We start from the raw sequence: 8,711 nt of genomic DNA, 5'->3' as shown, positions 1-8,711 counted from the left end.
GCAATGGGACCTAACAGTAAGTTGGGCAACATGTGTTCACCCTGGCCCCTGGCCCAAGTTGGCTGCATTTGCAGAATTCACCCAGGCTGCAGCCAGATCATCAATGAATTGAATGTGGGTCTTTTTGGAAGGAGCAATTCTGTCTCTCCTGTGAATCTGTGTAAGGTATTGAATGTGGAGGACCACATGTTAGAGCTCTCACAATCAATGCAGTGATGCTGACTCCCTTGCCTGCTCCAAGGTCATGGAAACCTAGTAGCTATGCTCAAGGGACTCCCATGATGACTGAGACTGAAGAAACGGGATGTGGGGTGTCATGCTAGCATGAACAAACCAGTCCAGGCACTGAGACTCTGACATAGTCCCTGAAGTGGCTTAAACTTGGGACTTCAGGAAGACAACACAAGGATAAATGAGGAAAGCTGAACCCATCCTCTGGAGAGAGTCACATATGATTTCTCTATACAGTTTATTCAAACTTGCTTATCTACAACTCATCAGACTTGCTGTACTATCAATCCAGATAACCTTCCAAGCCACTTAAACAGGAGGTGATGAGAACCTTCCCTCATGGGGAAGTGGAGAGTGCTGTTTTGTTGATGTCTGGTCTTGATTTCTCTTCTGTGCGTCCCACTGTATTTGGGGGTGCCTAAGGGCACTCTCAGGTTTGATGATGTACTGATAGGACTCACAGAAGTCAGAGTAGTTCTTATAGTCACCTTTACCATTGACTGCAGCAAAAAGATAGAGATTAAGGTCAGTCAAGGGAAAAGGTGCAGAGGGCAGAGTCCAGGCACAAGCTTCTGGTTGTCCTCCTCAAGTGGACTCACATGGACAGCACTGAATTCCTCCAGCAATGATGTGTGACAGCGTGTATGGAGTATTGTCAACCAGGAAACTCATCCGAGCCATGGAGTCCAGGGGTTTTATTGGGGGTCAGCCATGCAGGGACATGAAGTGCCCACATGGCTGAGCTTAGTTACTCAGGCTCCAGCCCCTCCAGAGGTCAAGCTGACACTGTGTGACTCATGGCACCCACTACAAATCACTTTGTTAGCTTAGACTACCTGGCATGGTCCAAAGCCCCAGGTATACAAAGACACTTACCAAGCAATATATTCCAAGGGTTTAGTGGTTATGTCCTAGGAACTGTTCAAGGACCAGACCTTTCTTTGGCAGTTGCATGGTTTGAATGCCCTCCTGAGTCAACCCTCTACTGCACACTCACACAATGAGTCATCCCCCTTATGGGATCAGGTCCCTGTATGCTATTTCCATGTCTGTGGTTGCTTCAGTATCTCTGTAAATGTCGAGTGTCTATGCAGAGCATTACTAAGCTCTCTCCAGCTGCCCCGTCTGTACCCCTTTGTTCCTCACTGCAGGGACAGCTTCCCTCCACCCACTCACCTTGCACGCTGCTGAGCATCAGCTTTCCCTCCTTTATGATCTATGCCCACCACTTTCCAAGTAGCATCCAAGTAGAGACAGTTTTCCCCCATCGGAAGACCCTGAGTGTACTTGCACGACCAGTGAACATCAGGTTCTTTCATGAGGGAAGTAGCCCGATGCTTCCCTGTCTGGTCAAACACAGAAAGATTTATTGTTAATCCCTGGGACACTTGAGGGGCCCTCAAAGTTACACAAATGTCAAGCTCATAAACAGCTGTGGTCGGGCCTCCTAGGGCCTGCAAAGGGCCCCTTGTTTGCAAAGCTGAGGAGGATACAGTAAATTTGCTAAGGCAAAGGGATTCGTACCTGGATAGGAACCAAGAAAACAGCATCATTCATTAAGTGTGGGTTAATCTGACCCGACCCTCTGTGATGGATCAAATTGATATTAATTAGGGACATTTGGCAGGAAATGATTCCTGAGGTTCCACAGAGAGTAATTTATCATCAGGGGAAGTAGAGGATGAACTGATGAATGACTTGGTCCCGACCCCCGGCTATCCGCTTGTGTGGAACCCGCCAACCATCCTTTAGGGATAATGATTATGCACGACCAGAACTTTTAAAAGCCCGAGTGTGGGGGACGTCTGAGGCCCACGCAGCGGGGACAAAGGCTCAGAGCACCACATGGGACCGGTTTTCTAGGGTCACGCTATCCCAACAGCAGCCATGGCGGGAAGTAAATAGGGCCCAAGGAAAACTGGCCGGAGCCTGGAGTCCACGGTTTCCTGGAGTGTAAGGGGAGGTTGACCCCTCCTGGGCTGAATAAGTCCTGATGGGGCGGATGCTTAGGGCAATGAGGAGGCCTCAGGGGGTGCTTCCACACTGGTGTTCCTACTCATTTGTGCAGATGTGGTCGCCAGTGGTTTACTGATGAGGTAGAGAGATAGGACAGGTATGGTGCCCCAGCCAATGAAGGAGACCATGCAGCTACACATGTGATGTCATTAACCAGGATTCTTCTTGGAGGCAAAGCACAGGTGCATTTCTGTCTATTTCACTCAAGTCCAAAGACTAGCTAAACTAGCAAGAGAAAGAAAGGGAGGGGGAAAGGGAGCAAAAGGGATTCCGTGTGTGTTTCCTAGTCCCGTTGCGTGTTTCTATGAGTTCGTGTGTGCATGTTGCTATGTCCACCTATTCTGAATAGGTGCCCTGTGTTGGGGGCTTGTGTGAGTGAGGAAATAGAGTGCTATCATAATGCAATCTTAAATTTTAAACTCCCATACAACAGCCTTTTTTCTCTTATGTCTGAGTTCTTGTGAAAACTTTGATTCTCACCCTGTTCCATCAACAGAGAAGGAAAAGGCCAAGGTTCCAGGGATACTGTAGGCCAGTGGTTCTCAATCAGAGGTGATCTGGACCCCCAGGGATGTTTGTTTGGCAACGTCTAGAGACATTTTGTGTCACAACTTGGGGAGGGGGGCTGCTACTGGTATCTAGTGGGTAGAGCCCCAAGATGCCGCTAAACACCTTAAAATGCACAGGAGACCCCAACAGCGAAGACTTATTTGGACGAAAATATCAATAGTGCTAAGGTTGAGATACCCTCTTGTTGGCTATGGGAAGAAGATGAGCTTCTCAAATCCCAAGAAATGTCTAGAACAACACACCTATGCAGATTGTTATTATCCCTTGACATTGAGCAGAACTTAGGCTCTGGAGATGCTGAAAAGATGAATTTTGCCACATTGATCCATCTACCCCCCTTGACGTAATCGTTTTAGAGATGGTGCGTCTTCTGTATTAGTGAGAAAGGATGGGCACGGCATAGCTTCATTCCTCTGTGCACCTGAGATACTGAACAATAATTAATGATCTATAAACAAAGCTTCGATGCCCAAGGACAACTCATGATTTGAAGAAACCCTTCAGTGGGCTCTGTAAAGGCTCAGCTCTTCCCAGATTTGATCTCTGGATGAGCCCTGGTTCTCCAGGAGGCAGTGGTGGAGGGAACAGCTCACAGTCAGGTTCACCTGTAAGCCAAGAATGGTCCCATCACACGTGAGCTCGGACTAACTCCTCAAACCTCGACGACCCTTGTTTGTCTCATCTGTAAAATGGAGTTAGTGCTGCACCCTACCACCATCAGGATGATAAGGACAAAATCCTGTCAAAACATTTGTGGTGCGCAATAGGCTTTCAATAAATGGTCTCTCTCCTTGTTAAATCTGCAAAGGAAACAATTCCCAGGGGGCTAGCAAGGAAAGAGGAAGAGCTAGGATTTAACGGGCCCCGCTGCCATCCATGCACTTTACCTGGCTCATCTCATTCTCACGGTCCTCGTGGAATGACGCCCCATGGATGTGGAGTCCAGGCTGAGCAGTGACAAGCTCCAAGCTCCATATCCCTCTGGTAATGAGTAAGCAAGATGGGCACTGCAACCTAGGATGTCTGATTTCAAAGCCCCATCTCGCCCTACCCCCCAGCTTGTGCAGAAAACCCCTAAAGGAAAGACGTATCAAATTCCCAGGCCTGAGGCCAGGCACATATAAGAAGAATCACCCCAGAGATCCTCTTGCTGGAAAATTAACTAGACTAGACAAAGCCAGCCCTTTTCCTGGAGGGAGAGCTGATGACCCCGAGACATAATCTCGGGGCCTCCAAACCTTTGAGATGAGGTAGAGTGTGTGGAACAGGGGAGCCATTGTTCTCTAATTAGAGCCTGGGTCTCCTCTGAGGCTCAAGATGGGCTTCTTAATATGGAGTCTTCACCTGCTCCAAGCCAGAACGTTATGATGCCTCCTCCCCCTCAGAGGCAGCCCACCTGCCAGATTCATGAAAGGCTGTCCTCTTGATGTGAAGAGGGGGAGGGGGACCGCGTGACTAAGGGTTTTCCCTGGGGTATAAAGGGCTCAGTCCCCATCTTGTTCAAAGCCAAGCATCGTTCGTCCAGCAGCTTTCGAGTGGGACCTTCACGGTAGGGACCCCTTCTCCTGATGGTGGAGGGGGCCAAAGAGGAAGGAAGGGAGGGATGGAGGGAGGGGGTTAAGAATGGAGGAAGGGGGAGGGAGGGAGAAAAAGAGGGAGGAAAGGATGGAGGGATGGTAAGGATGGGAGGAACAAAGGGAGCGAGGGAGGAGGCTCTCAAGGGGTGCCTGAGACCTGGATGCTACTCCAAGATGTAGCTAGAAACCCAAAGGCACTCAGCTCTTGTACAAAGAGATGTAGTGCCAGAGGACAACATCTGGTGCATTTACCTGGGGAAAAAAACCAGCACAACACATCAATGAGAGTCCTACAATCCTGTGTGGGCCAATGTCTCTCCCTAGGGCACCTGGTGTGGAAATATAACCATCACTAGTCATGGGCCGGCCTTACTAAGCACCTAGTTCATGCTAGGCAGGTCCCATCTTGAAGGACTACTCCATTCAATCCTCATGACACCCTGAGGAAGATAAATGGGCATCTTACTGCCCAGGAAAATGAGTACAAGACAGCTTCAGTGTCTGGCTCAGGGCATTCATCAAGGGAAAGGCGGAGCCTGAGCCCCTTCCCCTGGTCCCCCCCCAAACCCGACTCCACCCCAGGTCTGTCCAGCTAGAAAGGCCTTGCTTTTAGAAACATCCTAGATGAGGCGGAATCAGTCTTCAGGGAACATCTTGGTGAGCCAGGCCTCCAGAGCACACAGACCAAGGCGAGGCTTGGGGACCCTCAGTCCCGCAAGATAGCACTGCTGCAGGGTCCCTGACAGCCCTGGAGGCCTTTTTAGGGAAAGGCAGTTCTCCTCCAGGTGGACACAGCCCCAGCCCCAAGGGCACCTGACTCTGCCCGCAGAAGGATGCTGGATTTCGGCAGCGGCCCTGAGTCATCCCACCCCCAGATCCTAATGTACATGTCCCCCCGCTTCAAGTCTCTTTCCCCATTGTTCAAGGCTGAGCCCATGCTGTCGCCTCTGGCTGGCACTGCAATTTCCCTTTTCTTGGCTCCCAGCTGGGGACTGTCAACTGCAGTGTCACACCACACCCCAGCGAGTGGCTGGCCACTCTGGGGGCCTCCCAAGCAAGTATTGCCAAAACTCTCAACAGTTATACAGTGAATAAAATTACTAGGCTGCTTATTTGAGATTTAATGATCAGTGTCGCAGTTGAGGGTAAAACACCTTGTTACCGAGTCCAAGCTCGCTCTGCTCTCCGCACGACCGGCCAATGAATCGGGAGGCGAGGTGTTGAGGCAGGGAGGATGATCAGAAAGCTGGCAGATGGAGAAGATGACAGGTTAGTGTCTCAGAAAAACCATCTTATTGGGGTTTGGATGCCAGTTTCTTTTATAGCATGGAGAGGGGGAGGAGATGAGGAAGTAAAGTAAAAAGGCCCGTACGTTCTGCAAATATCCCCTGGAATGGCCAGCCTCGGGGAGGGGATGTGCTAATTTCTTCTTTCTTGTAGCCATCCACAGGTGGACAGGGCCTGGATGTTTCCCTGAACAAAGGCACTTTGGTTTAACGTTCAGGCAGAGGGTAGGGTTCCCCGAGGCAGGCCATTATGTATAGACAGTATCCTTTTAGGGAACAAAAGTAACGGGAAGCAAAGGCTAAAGTAAAAGAAACAGATCCAGCCTGTAGTCAGACTTGTCTCTTCCCTGTTACAAGCTGGACAAAAGACTTAAGTCGGACTGGCTGACCGCAGTTTGAATCTTGTGCCTGGTGCTGCCATGGTCCCCCTGCCATGGTGCCTTTTGGCAAAGGTGGCCTTGCAAGTTACTGGACCTCTCTGAGCCTTGGTTCACCACCTAGAAAGTTCTAGCGTGTCCTTATGAGCCAGTATACGGAGATGCTTGGTGAAGACCCAAGACAAAGAATGACCCAATCACTGAAAGGTAGTGTTTAAAAGAATGAGGTCCTGGAGTTTATAACATCACTTTTAATTGTGGTAAAATATACATAACATAAAAGTTACCATTTAAACCATTTTTAAGTGAACAGTCCAGTAGCGTTAAGTGCATTCACATTGTTGTGCTAAAATTACCTCCATCATCTCTAAAACTTTTTCATTTTCCCCAACTGAAACTCTGTCCCATTAAACACAACTCCCCATCACCTGGCCCCCGTCCCTATAACTTACTTTTTATTTATTTATTTTTTAAAGAATCGATTTTATTTGTTTATTTATTTTTGGTTGCGTTGGGTCTTCGTTGCTGCGCGCGGGCTTTCTCTAGCCGCGGCGAGCGGGGGCTACTCTTCGTTGCGCTGCTCGGGCTTCTCATTGCAATGGCTTCTCTTGTTGCAGAGCATGGGCTCTAGGCACGTGGGCTTCAGTAGTTGCGGCACACGGGCTCAGTAGTTGTGGCTCACGGGCTCTAGAGCGCAGGCTCAGTAGTTTTGGTGCACGGGCTTAGTCGGTCCACGGCATGTGGGATCTTCCCCAACCAGGGATTGAACCTGTGTCCCCTGCACTGGCAGGTGGATTCTTAACCACTGCGCCACCAGAGAAGTCCCCCTATAACCTACTTTGAAAAAATATTAGACCCGAGTCAAGATCATGTCTGTAATAAGGTCACTTCTGCTCATTTGCATTCTAATAAAATATATGCTTGAAAGTCCAATAAACATATTTGCGATTCCTATAAACACCACCCTCAGCCTGTTCTTCCCTGAGCATCAGGATGACCCAAGGGAACATCTCCCTGAAATGAGTATCACAAGAGAAAAAGAACGGCATCCATGGTGCTCAACTGGGTCCTCTCCTGCATTTCATCAAACAGGGGCTTCTTCTCCAACAGGGAATCGGAGCCTTCATGGTAATAGCTGCTTTTTCTTGAGCCTTTACTGGTGCCGGACGCAATCGTTGTAATTAATGAAGATTCTGAGCCATTTCTCTCCATCAGGCATTTGTACGTGCTCTGCATGGATTAACTCATTCAGGCCTCACGACACCTCCTAATTTATAGCGTTAATGTGATGAGCACTGGATCTGGGAGTGGGGCATTTTTATCATAAATCGCTAGTCTCTGAGCCTCGCTGGTCTCATTCGTACAAAGAGACTTTGGACTAGATGATTCTGCTGCCTCTTCTGAGCTCAAACAGGTGGCACCCTCTCGCTGTGTGACGGTGACAATTAAAAATCTGACTCAGTAAGTGCCAGGTAGTGCCACCGGTCTCGGTCATGAGGGTACGACTTCAATAGGGTCCCCTGAAATGCATTTAGCTGCCACCCACGGAGTTCCCGGGCCATGCCACTTTCCAGCGGGAGAGCCTGTGCCATCAGAGAGCCTGTCTAACCTTGAAAAGTTAACCTGCTGTAAGAACTTACGTGGTTAAAAATTGTTATAAGCAGAGCCTCATGTCTGGCAGATAATAAGCAGAGTATTAGAGAATGCTTGAGCTGAGTGTGAATCTCAAAGCTCTCACACCCTCTTCTTGTGTATTCATTCAACAAACGGGTATCTTCCAGCCAGCAGAGGTGTGCTGGGCCCTGGAGCAAGTTCACAGAGTAGAGATCCTACAACCTATGAATGTCTTCTCCCCTGGGACACCTTCCCCAGTACCAAGCCCTGTCCACTTGCAGAGCGGCCCACCACGGACCTCGGTATCTATGCTGGGCCACTAGGACACAGGGCAGCCTTTGCCTCTGGGAGAACAAATTGCAGAAATTGCCCCTCCCTCCAGGTTGACACAGCCCTGCAGAGGACAAGCGTGGGGGTTGAGCACCGGCTGCATTTCAGCCCCTACTTGCCCACTCAGCACAACACCTCTGCAAAGTGCACAACATATACAACCGTATTCAGCAGCCCGCTGTGTGCCACTGGGGTAGCATAATCACTCTGTATTATCGTTCAAACTGTGTCCTAAAAACATGTTCTAAACTGAATATGTGTAAGTCAATCATCCGTCTCACATTCCTGTGGGAGTTAGATTCCCAGGGAGCTAAAACTATTCTATTCTGAATTCCTCTGGTCTTTAAGTTGTCCCTTCCCTATTAAATACATGGTTGACCTGCTTGAGGCAATAGACCGTAAGTGACTATTGAAGTTCAATATTGACTGCTCAGATCCCAGGGCAGCTACAGTTGAAATGTAGGTTCCTGACCCCACCCACCTCGCCCCTTCCCCCCAGGCCCTTCCAAAGGCACATTCCTTGAACGCTAGGATTGCCACAAAGTATGCAAAAGCATTGTTTGCTAGCAGGCAGCGCTGCCACGCGATGGCCAGATTTATTCTCTGATGTTGGTACAAAAGTTCAGAGCTAGCCCGCTCAAGAATATCCTATGGTATCACTTATGGGTGGAATCTAAAAAAATGATATAAATGAACTTATTCACAAAACA

This window comes from Mesoplodon densirostris, chromosome 13 (assembly GCF_025265405.1).
Source record: "Mesoplodon densirostris isolate mMesDen1 chromosome 13, mMesDen1 primary haplotype, whole genome shotgun sequence".
NCBI classification, from domain to species: Eukaryota; Metazoa; Chordata; class Mammalia; order Artiodactyla; family Ziphiidae; genus Mesoplodon; species Mesoplodon densirostris.
The sequence above is the reverse complement of the archived record's forward strand: the minus strand, read 5'-3'. Positions refer to the sequence as shown.